The sequence below is a fragment of the Gallus gallus genome, chromosome 2 (genome assembly GCF_016699485.2).
Source record: "Gallus gallus isolate bGalGal1 chromosome 2, bGalGal1.mat.broiler.GRCg7b, whole genome shotgun sequence".
NCBI classification, from domain to species: domain Eukaryota; kingdom Metazoa; phylum Chordata; class Aves; order Galliformes; family Phasianidae; genus Gallus; species Gallus gallus.
The window spans coordinates 25,681,525-25,697,040 of NC_052533.1; the positions used below are offsets into that span (position 1 = coordinate 25,681,525).

The 15,516-nt window shown below is 35.5% G+C and overlaps 1 long non-coding RNA gene across 1 annotated transcript in view; it reads left to right on the top strand.

Moving 5' to 3' along the window:
• The first annotated feature begins 1,243 nt into the window (after positions 1–1,243).
• LOC112531979 overlaps positions 1,244–15,516 on the top strand; it is a 75,354-nt gene continuing 61,081 nt past the window's right edge. The window contains exon 1 of the long non-coding RNA XR_003074179.3: positions 1,244–1,328. This is a non-coding gene — a long non-coding RNA (uncharacterized LOC112531979). The remainder of the gene's footprint in view (positions 1,329–15,516) is intronic.

A 15,516-nucleotide genomic window follows, 5' to 3' on the forward strand; every position in this document is an offset into this window, starting at 1 on the left:
TTCACCACCCTCTGAGTGAAAAACTTCTTCCTAATATCTAACCTAAATCTCCCCTATCTTACTTTAAAACCATTCCCTCTTGTCCTATCACTATCAACCCATGTGAACAGACATTCCCCCTCCTGTTTATATGCTCTCTTCAAGTACTAGAAGGCTACAATGAGGTCTCCCCAGAGCCTTCTTCTCTCCAAGTTAAACAAGTCCAGTTCCCTCAACATTTCTTCATAGGAGAGGTGTTCTATCCCTGTGATCATCCTGGTGGTGATGAAGTCAAATGCCGAGGGTACTTGATTCCATTGTCTATGTCTCAAGTTTTGGTATTTAGCAGTCTAACCACAATCTTTTAGAAAGCTACCCTACTAACCAAACACTGATTAACACCTATACTACTGGGACAAAACAAGAAAGGCCTATCTTCTGTTTCTGAAAGATACACATTACATATTTCTATACATCTATTGCACTTCATGAGTGGATAGTAAAAATGTTTCTAATCTGGATTCCTTTGAAGTGTTAGCCATATGAGAAAACCAGGATGAAAAGACAGTTATGTGGAGCTCTCAACATCACAGAGAAAATCAGTGCAATAGAATAATAAAACATTAAATAAATAAATAAATAAATAAAAAGAGGGAGAAAAAGAAATTTCTTGGAAGCAGACAACTGTGTTTACTAGTTGGCAGGAAAAAGAAAACAGTGGAAAAACAGTGTCTTTCAGGAGTGGATGGAGACTGAAAATGACAGCATTTACAAAGGTTTTAGGAATTTTTTGTTTTGTTTATTTTAATGTTTCAGTCCAACGAATAGCTGGTGCTATATTATTTATTTATTTATTGCTTTTGGCAATTGTTTTAATTAAAGTACAGCACATTATAGAACTTGACTGAATTGTTATTGTGCTGCTCATGGGATTTTGCAACATAATGCACATTTTTATGAACTATTCTAGAGTATAATGAAATTGAGGGACTCCATGGATAGAGTAAATTGAGATGATTCTGTTATTCCCAATGGCCCAGGAAATTCTTACACCATGTACAGTTTAAGGAATATTTTGTGGAATTTTTTCACATTCATTTCCTGCTTCTTTGGCATCCCCTATTGACCAAGACTAAAGACAAGATTCTGAGACAGATGATTTTATATAATTCATTCTGTTAGTTCTTAAAAATAAAGGATTCTGTTGATATGTGTAGTGGAATTCCAGGGTCACAGCCTGAACCAATGGGTGGGCTATGTGAGTGTGTGAGTGCGGCGGCGTGGCGGTACGAACAGGGGAGGGACACATTCCTCAGCTCGGCTCTCCCTTCACGCTGCTACCAGGAGGGGTGAGTCAATTCTTTTTGATATCTTTCCCTTGTGTGCCTATTTCTCAAATAAAGGCTCTATCATTACCCTCATTTGTTCTACAATATGTAATGATAGAATACTACTTATACTTGTTCTTCAGGATGTTGACAGAACTTCTGTTCTATGCAGAACTTTTTTTATCAGTAGAGTTCTACACCTGTAGTAGTGAACCCAGCTTTCAAAATTAGGCTGGTGTCCTGTATCCCCCCACCCCACCTCCAGATTGAAAATGATTACTTATTAATTATTTGAACTATAAAATAGAAAATGGAAACTAGTCTGCAGTTGTAGTTCTGAAAAAAATATATCCATATTTTTTCTATTATTTATTTATTTATTTATTTTCTGTTTTGCTAATTAAATAGCGGAGTGTTTGGATCACAGATATTATAGGGCAGAATTTCTCGGGTTAGGCTAATGCACAATTATAGAGGTTTGGTTAGGCTTTTTGAACTCACTATCTCCTACTGTTCTCCTTCTGTACTATTATTCCAGTATTCTAATTTCTGCAGAATGGAATGATGGTGACCGTAGTAATCGTTGCTATGGATTTCACATGATAAAATGGCTTTATTTAGGGAAAAACAGTTGTTGCAGCAATTGCCATAGCAGTGTGTTCCTATCATATAGTATCTGTTCTTGTCAGCTCATATGAAGAAAACTCCAGAGTTCTTCTACCTCTCTGGAGTACCCAAAGAAAAAAATGTTAAGCCCTGTATCCTGTTGACAACAATACCAAGTGCTTAATAGGATAAGCAAAAAAATTCATCATGGGAGCTTATTTTTTTCTAACTTCTGATGTTTTTTTTATTTCATATATACCACAACAAATGAAAATTACTTAAAGTTAAAAAAGAAAAAAAAAAGACAACAAACCAATATTTTTCAGTATGCTTTTGTAGAACAATTATATGTTGAGCTTTTGAAATACCAACATATACAGTACATAAGAACCTCATTGGAGGGCATGTTGTACTTTGGAAATAAATCCCATAAGTGTGTCCACTGTTCAGGATTTGTTTGAATAGTGTCTTTGGTGATCACAAGTTACACTTGTTGAATGGAAATTTAATCGGAGTCTTTAGTCTAGATTTCTACAAAATGCACACCAAACACTGTCCAAACCACAGGAGATAGAAATATGTAAAAAATGGTTTGCTATCAGAACAGCTCCACACCAGAGGAATGATAAAGGAAATCACATGATTTTATTTTATTTTTCACAGAACTGCACACAAGGTAAAGATCTGTGCAATCATCAGATTTGCTGCTAGCTTTTGGCTACTGTAGTGTAATTTTTGGAATTATTTGATAAATTTTTGACCCCATACTTTCATATGTTTTCATTATCACTATCATTTTTACTGGGACAACTTAAAAATGTTCTTTCAATCAACATAGTACTGTTGCTGAAAGCTTAAAAATACAATATTGTACAGTACACTGCAGGAAATTTATTTGTGTTGAATCTCAGTTGAGTTTCTGTCATGCTCTCACCAAGGCTGTGTCTGCATTCATTATCACAGAATTATATGTGCTGCCTCTAAGTCTAAGGGCTCAGTACAGATGCTGAGATACAGGTGCTGGGTGATGTTTGAGATGCTCTGACGTATTTCTTGATTTTCAAATCCCATTCAGGTCAGACACATGCCAAATCTGATTGCATCTATCTGCTAGACACATACAGCTGTTTCAGATACCTTGGAGCATCTCAGAGGGCTGTAGATACCAACTTCATTAGGCAACTTATTTAATACCATGAGATAGGTAATCTGTATTCAAAGTGCATAAATGCTGTGAGCCATATAACATACAGCAACAACCTAGTTCTTAACAGCCTTTTCACAGTCATTTGGGAAAAAAAGTATGGAGGTCTTAGCACACTTCAGTTTGCATCAGATAGGATATAGTCACCACAGTTTTAGACCAAAACACATTAACTGTCTTGACATAAACATAAACACTGCTTCAATACAGGTCTATATATTCTGGCTAATTTGACAGAAATGACATTCCATGCTCATACCTGTTCTGGAATAGCTGCATATGGATTTTATTTTGCAATCTATATGTTAGTGAGAAGATTGTACTCCTCACAGATCTAAACTATCCTGATATATTTGCAATATATCAATCACAATTTATTTAACCATCTATTTATTTATTTATTTATTTATTTTTGCTTCTGCATCTGAGGAGCCAAAGACCCATATAAAAAATCTTTCACTCATCTAATAGATGCAAGAATCTTTTTTAAACTCTTTTCATTCTGAATTCAAACATGTAGTGCACTCTTTCGCTTTTGATAATTCTTAGTGCCAAAACTTTCCCACCTTAGTGTCCCAGACATATGCAGAAATAATTTCTCAGAAACAATCATGTCTCAAGTACCAGGTGCAAATCTTCAGTTTGAGTCTGAGAAGAATATCAGAACCCAGACAAGTACAAAACCAGTGATTTTGCCTTCATTCACCAAGAATCACATCACACAGTAGTAATTTAAGCACTGACTTTTTCATCCTGTCAGGTGCTGCTTGGAATACACTCAAAACACCACTCTTCCTACAGCTCTGCAATATTTCTCCCCCATACCTTTTAATTTGGCAAAATCAGATGCTTTCACTAATCATTAAATGTCTGTAAGCAGATTACTATATTATTTTTGGAGGGACAATTTTCTGGATTTTGTTCATTAGTTTATTTTTGGTTGGTTGGTTAGTTTTTTGTATGTTTGTTTGTTTGTTAAATAGGTATGAACGTTTTTGTTCAATAGTTTGACCTGTACTTTTACTCAGGTTCTACCACAGTACTCGAAATTATTTGGAGAAGACAAACGTTATGCTGTTGAGCTTCCTTAATATACTGTAAGGATATAGCTTTCAACAAATGCCTGCTGCAAATTATAGTCAGATTTTGAGAAATATTTTCAGATGATAACATTCCATTCCTACAAGCATATCTGTAAAAAATCATGTAAAATGATTTAAGAGAAATGCTGGGCATTTCTTCTCTTCAGTCTGAGTTTTTGCTCTCAGTTATTTCAACACTTCTTATGACAACCACTGTGTTATCTAAAATTGTTGGGATGCCCCCAGTGCCAGTGGACTCTGATGACTCTGTAATCTTACAGAAAAGCACTATAATTTCCATATAGTTTTAGATTTGGCGATCATCAACTTCTTTTCTGAAGTGATAAGAGTACATCAGAACTTCATGATATAACTTGATCACAGCCTACCTGTTATGGTGAAGAACTTACTGGTTCTCCAGGATTTATCTTAGTACAGAACTTAGTCAGTACTTAAGAAAAGAAGTCTGATAAGCAGATGTGTTTTTGATCTGAGGTATTCTGTCTTTGGGCTGGAACAATGTGTCACAGAAGGGTAAAATAAACTAACATTCTTTCTGAAAGGAAAGAAAAATGAAGCAGTTATGGATATGGATGATTGTTTAATATTTCAAGAGCTAAGCAGCATAAAATGGCAGGTAGCATACTCAAAACAAAAAGCAGTAAGCTTCATGATTAGGCTTTGAAGTTTCTTGCTAAAGCACAGAATGGATGTTAAAGTGAACAAAGGGTGTTCAGAAAATAATCACATTAATGTAGAAAAAAAATCTACAAGGGTTCATTTTAAAAAAGCAATAAAAACAGCACTCCTGGTCCAGCAAAGTTGTGTAGGCTCAGAGAGTCTCATGTGAGTCAGCATACTTGCCCTGTTGGCACACTTTTCTAAAACATTCTTTCTGGGTCATTCTTAGAGACACAGTCCTTGACTATATAGACCTTTGATGTATAGAAGTATATCTGCTTTTAGGCAAAGAATGGTAGCTTTTAGGAATCTCACAAAGATGAACTTCAGTCACTCAGCACCTGCAGAGCAAGAACTCCATTATTTGCTATTATAGTAAATTACATTACGATTTGCAACAGATCAGCTGGAGAGGTAATAACTTGGGAATGGACTGTTGGTACATTCTACAAGTCCTATGCCGTGCTCCTGATATTCACCCTCCATTATCATGGACTGTCAACTAGATCAGTAAAGTGAAGAGAGGATTTCCTCCTACTCTTCTTTTTTTTTTTTTTTTTTTTTCAATGCAGTCCTTTTTACCTTAGAAAATGAGAGGAGGAATCTCTAGCAGTTTGACTTACTGATATATAGGCCAATCAGCTATTGATCTACAAATAAAACAACTTCTTGAAAGACTGTATAAGAATGAAAGCTGGAACATTCTTGGCCGTATCTGTTCACCAGGACTAAAACATGTAGAAAGCAAAGACAACACGTGTGAAAGCCTGGAGAAATAATCATGAAGAATACTGTGCTGCTATGTAACCACCCATACTACAGGGTTGAGGTTAAAAACAACAGTGGAAGTGCCTTGATATATATGAACCTATGATATTCATAGAAATTGAACTAGAATGGAACAATAGGGGAAAAAAAGAAAAAAAAAGGAGGAAAATAAAATAAAAAATAAACAAAAAACATATTCATCTCTTCTACTAATAAAAAGACAGCAATGCTTTGGCCAACCATGCAGATCAAGGGACAATATGACCTTAATTCTAGATAAATTATAATAAAGAGGTTAAAATAATACATTCCCCTGACAGATTGCTCCAGAAAGCAATTTCACAAATAAGTCACCCGTTCAAGTGCTATGTTGTTGTTATATGCAGATAGGAAATGCAGAAAGTTTGCAAACTCTTCTCCTAGTAGCAGGTGAAAAAAAACAAGTAATTTTCCTTCTGTTGTGTGTTTAATCACACAGATGTTTTCATACCACTGTTTAGTTCATTCAAGAGTGACAATTTGGCAAACCCAAATTTAATATGGGAAATTCCACTTAAGAGATTTATTTAATAATAATAATAATAATAATAAAAATCTCCAGTCTCTTGTTCTCAAGATAGTTACAGAGAAGACTTAGTACATCCACTGCAGAGGGTGCATCTATTGATTCTAGTTCCTACTATAAAGAAAAAGTCAAGTAGGGAGTGGTATTAAAAATAATTTACCACAAAGTATGTTACAACCAGTAATTCAGCCATTCAGCCCAATTTCTAGGGCTAGTCATTCCATCATTTTCCCAGGGACTGAGGTGAGAATGACTAGGCAGTAATTTCCTGGGTCTTCCTTCTTTTTCTTTTTGGAGGTATGGTTTTTGAAGGTATTTGCTTTCCTCCAGTCCATAAACACATATCCCAGTTGTCATAATTATTGACATTGTTTGTTATTATTGTCTGTGGCCACAAAACTAACACAGTCACCTCCTTCAACACTTATGTATTACCTTTGATTGTACTTTTCAATAAAGGAGATGACAACTACCTTACTCCCATTTTCACTGGAATGCCTTCCACTCTAACATAAGGTTACTTCACATGTTAAGATATCTTAATCTGGTATACAACACTTAGTATAATTTCAGCTCATATCACAATAATAATTTATGGATCCTGCCAAATAGCCTTCTTCCAAACTCCTGAAAATCATAAAAATCATACTGTATCCTTAGTTAACTACGCATAGTCACATTTTAACTGGAGCTATAAATGTACTGAAACTGCATAAACTAATTCATTCTGACTTAGTAACTCTTTGAAAAGCTTGAGATTCTTTATCAATATTTGCTGGTGAGTTTGGGGAAAGATGACATTTACTCAGTAACAGTAGAGACTTTATACTGTATACTTTACCTATTGCAAGTACTTGTAACTGTACAGTGTTGTTTGCCCTTACAATAATTTCAATATAATGTTGACCATAGAAAATGAGAAAAGCAAGTAGAGAAGATAGTCGTACAGTCATAATTCCAGTGTATTACACTCACAGTATGAGAGTGAAAACAGAGTGATATTCCTGTTGCACTCTTATTTAACTTCTTATTCTATTCTTTGTTTGTACTGCTTCATTTCTTTTGTAGTTTGATGATTTATGAATTTTATTTAAAAATGTAAAAGCATACGCATTTAAAAAGTCAGATTTCAGAGCTACGTGCTCTTTATAATGTGTAGTCTGTAACCTCCATTATCGTTAATGGGAATTATAGGACAGAGTGTAAAATATATAAATCTTTTTCTGCATCAAATGTGTGATACATACATATATCATTTTAAAATTTGTATCTAGTTTATAAATGCTTTTCAAATACCCATATATTAAAACCTGCTGTACTTCATTTTGAATTAGAATAAAAATAGAGATTTTATCCATTATTCTTCTTTTCTTTAACATAGCTTACAAAAAAAAAAAAAAATTAATAACTTTAATGATACTATAGGAGCAATAAGGAAGATAGCTTTACTTATGAAAATTTCTTCAACTACCATATCTTTAAAAGTAGAATTTATGGGACAGAGAGGTGATATCATTTCACATTGCCAAGGATATTAAACCACAGTGAAATGAAGATCCTGACCTAGGATTTATTCACATCGATTAAGCACTGTAAAACCTAAAAATTCAAAATCAACAATTAAAGATTACATGAGAAATCCCTGGTTTTCTTAAGCAGACTACAGGAAGAACTTGGAATTCCTAAAGGAAAATGCTGAATGCCCTCTAGAGGTGCCCTGCTCTGTCTTCAGTGTGCCACCAGTTAATATTTTTGAGCATGTGAACAACACACAGTTTCATACCAGCAGCCACATGCAAGAGACAAATCCTGTTCTGAAGGATGATGTTGAATTGAAAAGGATGAAGTAGAGCACCTCTTGCACAGCATTCTTGTGGTTTTATTATTCAGTCAAAATCAGAGAGTCCGGGGCTAACTTTCTCTCCTTTACGATATTTCAAACATACTGCTTTTCCTCCCAGAAGTCAGACTTCATCAAACATCATATCAGTCATTCTGGAGTTTAAAGGGATATTCCCATCTCCATCTGTTCAAACAACTGATTTTCACAGAAAATTAAATATTGACTTTCAGCCAAGAGATTAGGTCTCCCATTTGAAAGGCAGAGATGAGAAAACAACTCACCTTGTTCCCAGTGAAGTCTCAGAGCAGTAGACCATGTTCTTAGCAGAGGGTAAGCAATATTTTTCTTTTTGTTGATACAAAAGCACCTAGAAAAGACAAAAGCCATTTTCCCCTTCCTACTCTGCTGAAAAATATACTTTTTATAAAAATGAGATATGTGGGTAGGCATGCCTTAAGCAAATAATGACATAACCAGTATCTCCCCTTTTCCCTGTGCTTAGAAGCCTATACTGTGTAAAAGGGGAAAGGGTGGAGGGAGCAATCTTTTGACGTGAAGAAGAAACTTTTGATAGAAATGATCAAGGAAAATGTGAGACCACACATCCCAGGCATAGATCAAGGCCATGTTTCAGGTAAACTGAGCACTTTTTTCTTGGTATTTGAAATCAATTTTTTCTTCCTGCCTCCTTCAATCAGTTCCTGTGCAGTCAGGACTCTCATTTTGGAGCTGTTAATTTGCCAATAGCAGAACAATTGAGTAGAGGATGATCATTCTACTCTCTGAGCTGCAAACGTTCAATTGAATATTGTCTCTAGAAAAAAAAAAAAAAAAGTCAGAATACTTACATTCCATTGAGAATCCAACTGAGTGCACTAATTGTGGAGTAAGAAACTGAGCTAAGGTTTCTATTATCCAAAACTACTGGTCTAGCCACAATATTGTTTTGGGGTTTTTTGTTTTGCTTTGTTTTTCATTCTCCTTCCTTGTCAAAATTGATTTTGAGAATTTGAAGAGAAAGAAAACTAAGCTCCTTCTAGGTGGAATATATTTACATCATTTGTTTTGAACATCAAGCCTGTCAGTTCTAGTATTTAATAATTTCTTATATGTAGCCTCCCAGAAAAACATTTGATTCACTCGTACTTGATACACTCTTATGCACAAAGTACCATTACAAAATGCACCTTTTATCTTATCCACAGTGAAATCACTGTTATTACAGATACTTACGTTGAAATTGTTTTGTAGAATGAATAAGGTTATAATCATTCACTGAACACTTTTCAAACTGTACTTCCACCAGCTCCAAATTAACTCTACTGATGGATATTTTTTTGCACTGATGGTTTTTCCTAGCTACCTCTAGCTATAATTAGTCAATGAAAATGGTCTTTCTCTGTGCCTGAAAAATGTTTTATACTCCAGCCATAGTTCTTTTTCCTTGTTAGCGAAAACACTTTGGCTGATAAAATCACACTAAACTAATGATCAGAAACCCAATCGGGAGCACCCATGACCATTATTTCTGTGAAAAAATATACAAACAAACATACAAATAAATAAGTAAATAACAAACAAACAAACAAACAAAAGCCAAAAAACCTACCCAAATAAGTGAGGCACAACAGCTAAATTATTCATATTTTTAATGCATATTTAAAAATTGGAAATAACTAGCAAGTATGAAAAATATATGCTCATCCAGTTGTACAAATTGCTCTGTTGTCACGAATAGAATGCAATAATTTGAAAATTGTAAAAAACAAAGTTGCTCAAATTGTCTTTTTGCTTTTGAATTTTGATATTCCATTGTAATGTAGAAGATACATAGCAAAATCTAGTCTTTGTCAGTACTAAATCTTTCACTGAGTTTGAAAGGCTACAGTAGACTCACATTCTGTTTCTTTTTAGGAAAGCTGTGTGAAAGAAAACACTTTGTTAAAAACTTTGTCTGCTTTCGCAGACAACAACAACAACAAAGTTGAAGAGGGTGATACACTGGCAAAATGGAAGAGCCAGAAAAAAAAAATGCAATTATCCAGAGTTTATTTTCAGATATCTATATGTATTATTTTCCTGATGTTCATTCTTCACATTAATTTACCACAAATTTAATTATATTCATATTATTGCTTTAATAATTTATATTTAAAAATGCAAGTAATCTCTTTTATATAGGAATAAATGTTCAGAGTAAGGCTCAAAGATTCAGTATTTTGACTGTTTCTGTTTCCATCTTGCTAAAATTCAGAACTGCATTTTTACATGGAAACCGAAAAGCAAGGAAACAGAATCCCAGGCTCTGGGATTCTTCAGTATCTATTATGTAAATATTTTATAGAAGCAATATAATGATTTTCTGTAATGGTTTACAGTACGGTTTACAAAACATTTTATGGGTCAGATTGTGAACTCATCTAAGCAGAGTGGCAAAATCAGTGTTAAAAAGATGACTACATCTGCCTGTAGATCCAGTGTCTGCTCACATCACTGAATAGGAACTTATACAAATAAAAAGTGAAATGAAAAATCAAAAGCTCAGAGAAGATAGTGCTGGATTTTCATCCTGAAATTGTGAACTGACAATTGATTTTACAGTTAGTGGAAAACATAGGTAATCTTGTGTGACTTGCTTACAGCACTGTGGAGCAACAATTCCAGTCCCAGCAGACATACACCAGCAGTAACTCAGAAGCATAGTGCAGTGCTATGTTAAGCTACTTCTCAACCCAGTGTGGTAAGAGCTAGTTTAGCTGTCTTCCCCATGGTCTATTCAAACCCAAGTTTTCTGATAGACTGTTCTTGGAAGCTAAGGTAGAAGTTAGGGACATGGCATATGTCAGTGCAGGCATTTCAAGAGTTGTCAAACATTACTTGAATAAACAAGTTTGTATCTCCACAGCCTCTTCCCACTTTGAGGGTCACAGACAAATATGTCTCTTAAAAGCTGAGCTGAAGAAGCGACAAGAGATGCAGGGAGACTTGAACAAATTACCTAGACTAATTTATTATTATCTAGGATCAGCCTTTTGTGCTTTCCTAGTGCTAACAGGCCAGTCTCTACCATTACAGGAATCAGTCTAAACAGCCTTGCAACAGGGTTGCATGTAGAGACAGTAAGAGATGACATCCAAGAGCCAACTCCAGACATACAGCCTTTTATCTAAGTTCCATCTCAGGGCTTAAACTTCTTAGGCATTTGAATCCTTCCAGTTTAAAGAGTTTCATATTCTGTTGTCATATTGGTTAGCTATTTTTGTTTATACCAGCAAGGTCAAAACAAACCAAACCATAGAACATGGATTAGCCTGAGTCATACACTTAACACAGAAATTTAACACCAGATGACTGGCTTGGAAAAACAGAAGGAGAAACCCGGGAAAGACTTACTTTTTAGCCACTTTTAACATACTGGCTTGTGAAGTGCTTTAGTTGTATGAATGTTTAAAAAGATGAGGGAGATAGCCTATTTGCTTATGTGCTTTAGAGAGAAAAACTGCTGTGTTGAAAGGACAAATGTAGCAAAGAAATGAAGAGATTACATCAGGAATGATGTAGGGTGGGTTAAGTCATGAAGAAATGGTAAAAAAAAAAAAAGCTTTGAAGAGTACTGACAGAAAACAACAAATACACAAAACCAATTAAATCTATCCTGATAACCTCAAAGAACTGGCAAACAGTGTCACTTGTGTTTATACGAAGAAGAACTGAGAAGAGAGAAGCTAACATGGATGATCAGGAAGAGCACTCACATAGCCTGTGTCAGTGTAGTTCACCTGCAGCACCAAACTCTGGCAAAGAAATTTCAATCTGTGAAGGCAAGGTTTGTTTGTAAAACTATATACCTCTTGTTGTGTTTCCCCCCTGATCTTTATTCAAATATTCAAACATTGGGTTAAAAAACCCTGTTGCAGAAAACTGCATTATTATGTACTGTGAGACTCTGGAAATACATGTACCAATCTACTTAAAATGTTGTTAAATCTAACTTTTAGAAAAACCCTCAGTACTTCCTATCCCATGCCAGCTTTGCAAAAACAGCTATGTAGTTGTTGTTTTTTATTTCTTGATAATGTTCTAGTTCTTTCCTTGACAACCACATAAATGCACTTAATTCTGTATATTATATGAGAAAAATAACAAGTTTTAAAAAGAAAAAGATTCTGGCCTTCAAGTCTGGTTTTCAAGAGCAAAACATAGACCTCTCTGACAATAAATATGGCTTACTGGTAAACTTACTAGTATACACAACATTTTTTACACTGAATTTGATCAGTTGCTACAGGGACAAAGTACTGATGAAAAATTTTATCTGTAGCAAGACATCTCTATGGTCAGGGAAAGTTTAGTAGCTAACAGAATATAAAGACATTCACTTCTATTGACTTCACTGACATCAACAAGGACAAATAAACTTATCTCTGGCAGAGAATGAGGTCATAAATACAATTGAATTATAAATAAGTTAAGCAAATACTTTTTAAATGGTTACAGAAGGAGTAGAAGAAGATACTTATGAGCAACCAAATGTTACAAGTACCCTATGCAAAATTCCATCAATGTAAATAGATTTGTGCCTTCTCACACTTGCACTGTGTTTAATAATTTGTGTTTAATAATTTTGCCACTTATGTAACTAGCTGCAAACACGTATGTTGCTACAAATGTAATGCCTCCTGTTTATTTCCATGGATACTACAACTACAAAGAGCACAATAATACTATTTCATAGAGCACGTTCTCAGCTACAAAACACCGTTTTTCAACTTAATCACAACCATCAGCTCTGTACTTTTGCTAGCAATGAACAAGAGCCTACATGCTACACTTGTGAAAATTTGCATGGCAATTTGGAACGTGGCTAGACTATCATGCCATTGTCACCACCCCTGAAATACAACACTCACTGCCTCACTGAGCTCACATCTGCTGTTTGGTCTCCAGAAATGACCAGCAAGTATCAATGAATGTCAACAGGTGACATTTTTTCCTCATGCAGGAATTCAATGACACACCTTTACTTCATCCACACTCCCATGTCAGATGCTGTTCTGTCAGACTCCTCTTCTACTGTCTGTCACACTGCAACAAAATGTAATGGAATATTGTTGTGAAGGTTCAGCATCTACTGCCATACTACCAACATCCCCCTTTGGTGTTGTGGGCCAATATAATAAACTAGGAGACATTACTTCTGGGGCAATCCTTGTATATGATCAATCATCTAGCACTTCTGTAGAGAATCCGTAGTGAAATCTCATGGGTTTTTGATCTCAAATGTACTTTTCAATTTTGAGAACAGTTCCTGAGCTGATCTTGGGTTTCAGATTCCCGATGAACAAAACCAAGGATAAGAATAGGGGAAAAATTAGAACTTTATTTTCCAGGTGTGGCAGCAATGTAGTATTCATGGCTTTTCTAACAGACAGGGCGTATACACTGTGTCATATATTAATATCACTTTACCTAGATACACATTTAGAGCAAGATCTATGACTATCTGATCATGATTCAAATGCAAATTTCAAGTTTTTTTAACAGCACTTGATTTAAAAAACTACAACCAGAATAAATAAGTAGGTTTTAATCACATTTCATTTAAATATCCTAGAAACACAGATTTACTGCTAACAAGTTATGCTTAATTGCAAATTCAGATCTGTGATATTTGATTAAGAGAAAATTATCTTTTGGAGTTTAGATAGGAAAAAATATTACTGCAAATACGGAGATAGATCTTTGAGTTTTTATGTGCTTTAGGTTCCATCACTAGAACCTTATAACCACGAGCCTTTTATATACAATGATTAAAGGAAGCAAACGTGACTTTTTGTGGTTCTGAAGTGTATGACATTGTCTCTACTCAACTAGCTGTCACCTCTTGCAGATTTCTGTGCCACTAGAGAACTGCAGGAGCTGGCAGGAAGAAGAGCTCTCCAAAATCCTGAAGTTGTTTCCCTGAAGTTGAAGAGACAGACGTTTCTGTTTAGAAAGCAATTTAGAGGTTATGTTTCACAACTATTAATTATAATACCCTTCAGACAGCCTAGATACTGACCTGTTCATCATCTAGCAATTACCCTCCTCCGCTTGTAAACTAAGAATCACGTTGTCAGCTGAATGTCAAAGGATTATCTGCAGTCTTTTTCATCTTTTAATCTTATTCAGAATGATATATATTGCCTCACTAAACACTAATTCGAATCTCTTCTAGAGGCTATTAATCTGTCTCCATGTTTGCTCTACTCAGTCCATAGTCTGGTTGTCTCGCTCCAATTTATAGGAGGGAAAGGAGGTTCTTTGAAATATGTATACCCGGCATGAGATTAAGAAACAATGGTCGAGATGTTGGTCCGACTAGTTTATTACAAATGTTAATAAGGGAGAGGGGGAGAGGGGAGGACAGACACTATTATGGATTGAGGTAATGGGGAAGGGAAGAAAGGCGATAGAAAAAGATAAGAAATAGAAGCAAGGAGTCTTTATAGGTACAAATAAGGGTGATGGGGAAGGGAAGAAGGGCAACAGAAAAGATAGGAGATAGGAGCAAGCAGTCTCTATAGGAAGCAAAAGGGAGATAGTCACCACCATGGGTCCAGCGTGGTTCATGGTTCAGTCATTGCCCTTCAGTAGAAGTGGGCCGCTGGGCGTTGTTCCATTGATGAGGACGGTGACCACCGTGACGATGACCATGATGGTGATGATGACAGCACAATCTTATTTATAAGTCCAAATTGGTTGAGTCAGCCTTTTGGAATGAATGTTTCTGGCTTTTGGATCTCAGCAGGACTTCCTTTTGTTCCTATCTCCCTGGCCTTGCCAAGAGATAAGAGGGAGTATGGAGATGCCAATTAGTATCTTGCCTTCACAAGATACAATGGTATCATTCCCCAGTCTCCCATAGCAGACAGGAGTACTTTGGTCACAGGACAGATCTTCCTCCAGTAAACAGTTCAGTAAACAGTCCTGAGCATTCCCTTGACTCCTGGGCCTAAGGCAAACAGCTCCAAAGAAATGCTTTCAAGTGTAAATTGTCCAGATAGTGATGTAAATTGCCACAGGGCAGCACCCACCTCTCATCTCCTAGAGTCTTATCACAAGAAATACCTCAGGAGGCAAGCTTTGAGCCAGAAAATGAAGGATTCATACACTGGTGTATAACTTCTTTCACAGAAATGTAAAATAGATCATAGAGTTGCATTTAAATGGATATTCCATAGCTGTTCAAGAATGTCTGGATTTGTGATATCCCACTTAAATACACAAAAATACACACATAGTAGATTTCTGTAGTTACTAATCTCTAGAAAACCGTACTCTATAAGACAAATGATTACCCCTTGTTAAAATAATTAGAGAATATGACACACCACTTAGGAATGCTTTTCTGACACTGATGTGTCAGTGTCTGATAATCTGAAGCATCAGATAGAACAAATCAGACACTGAGTGACATG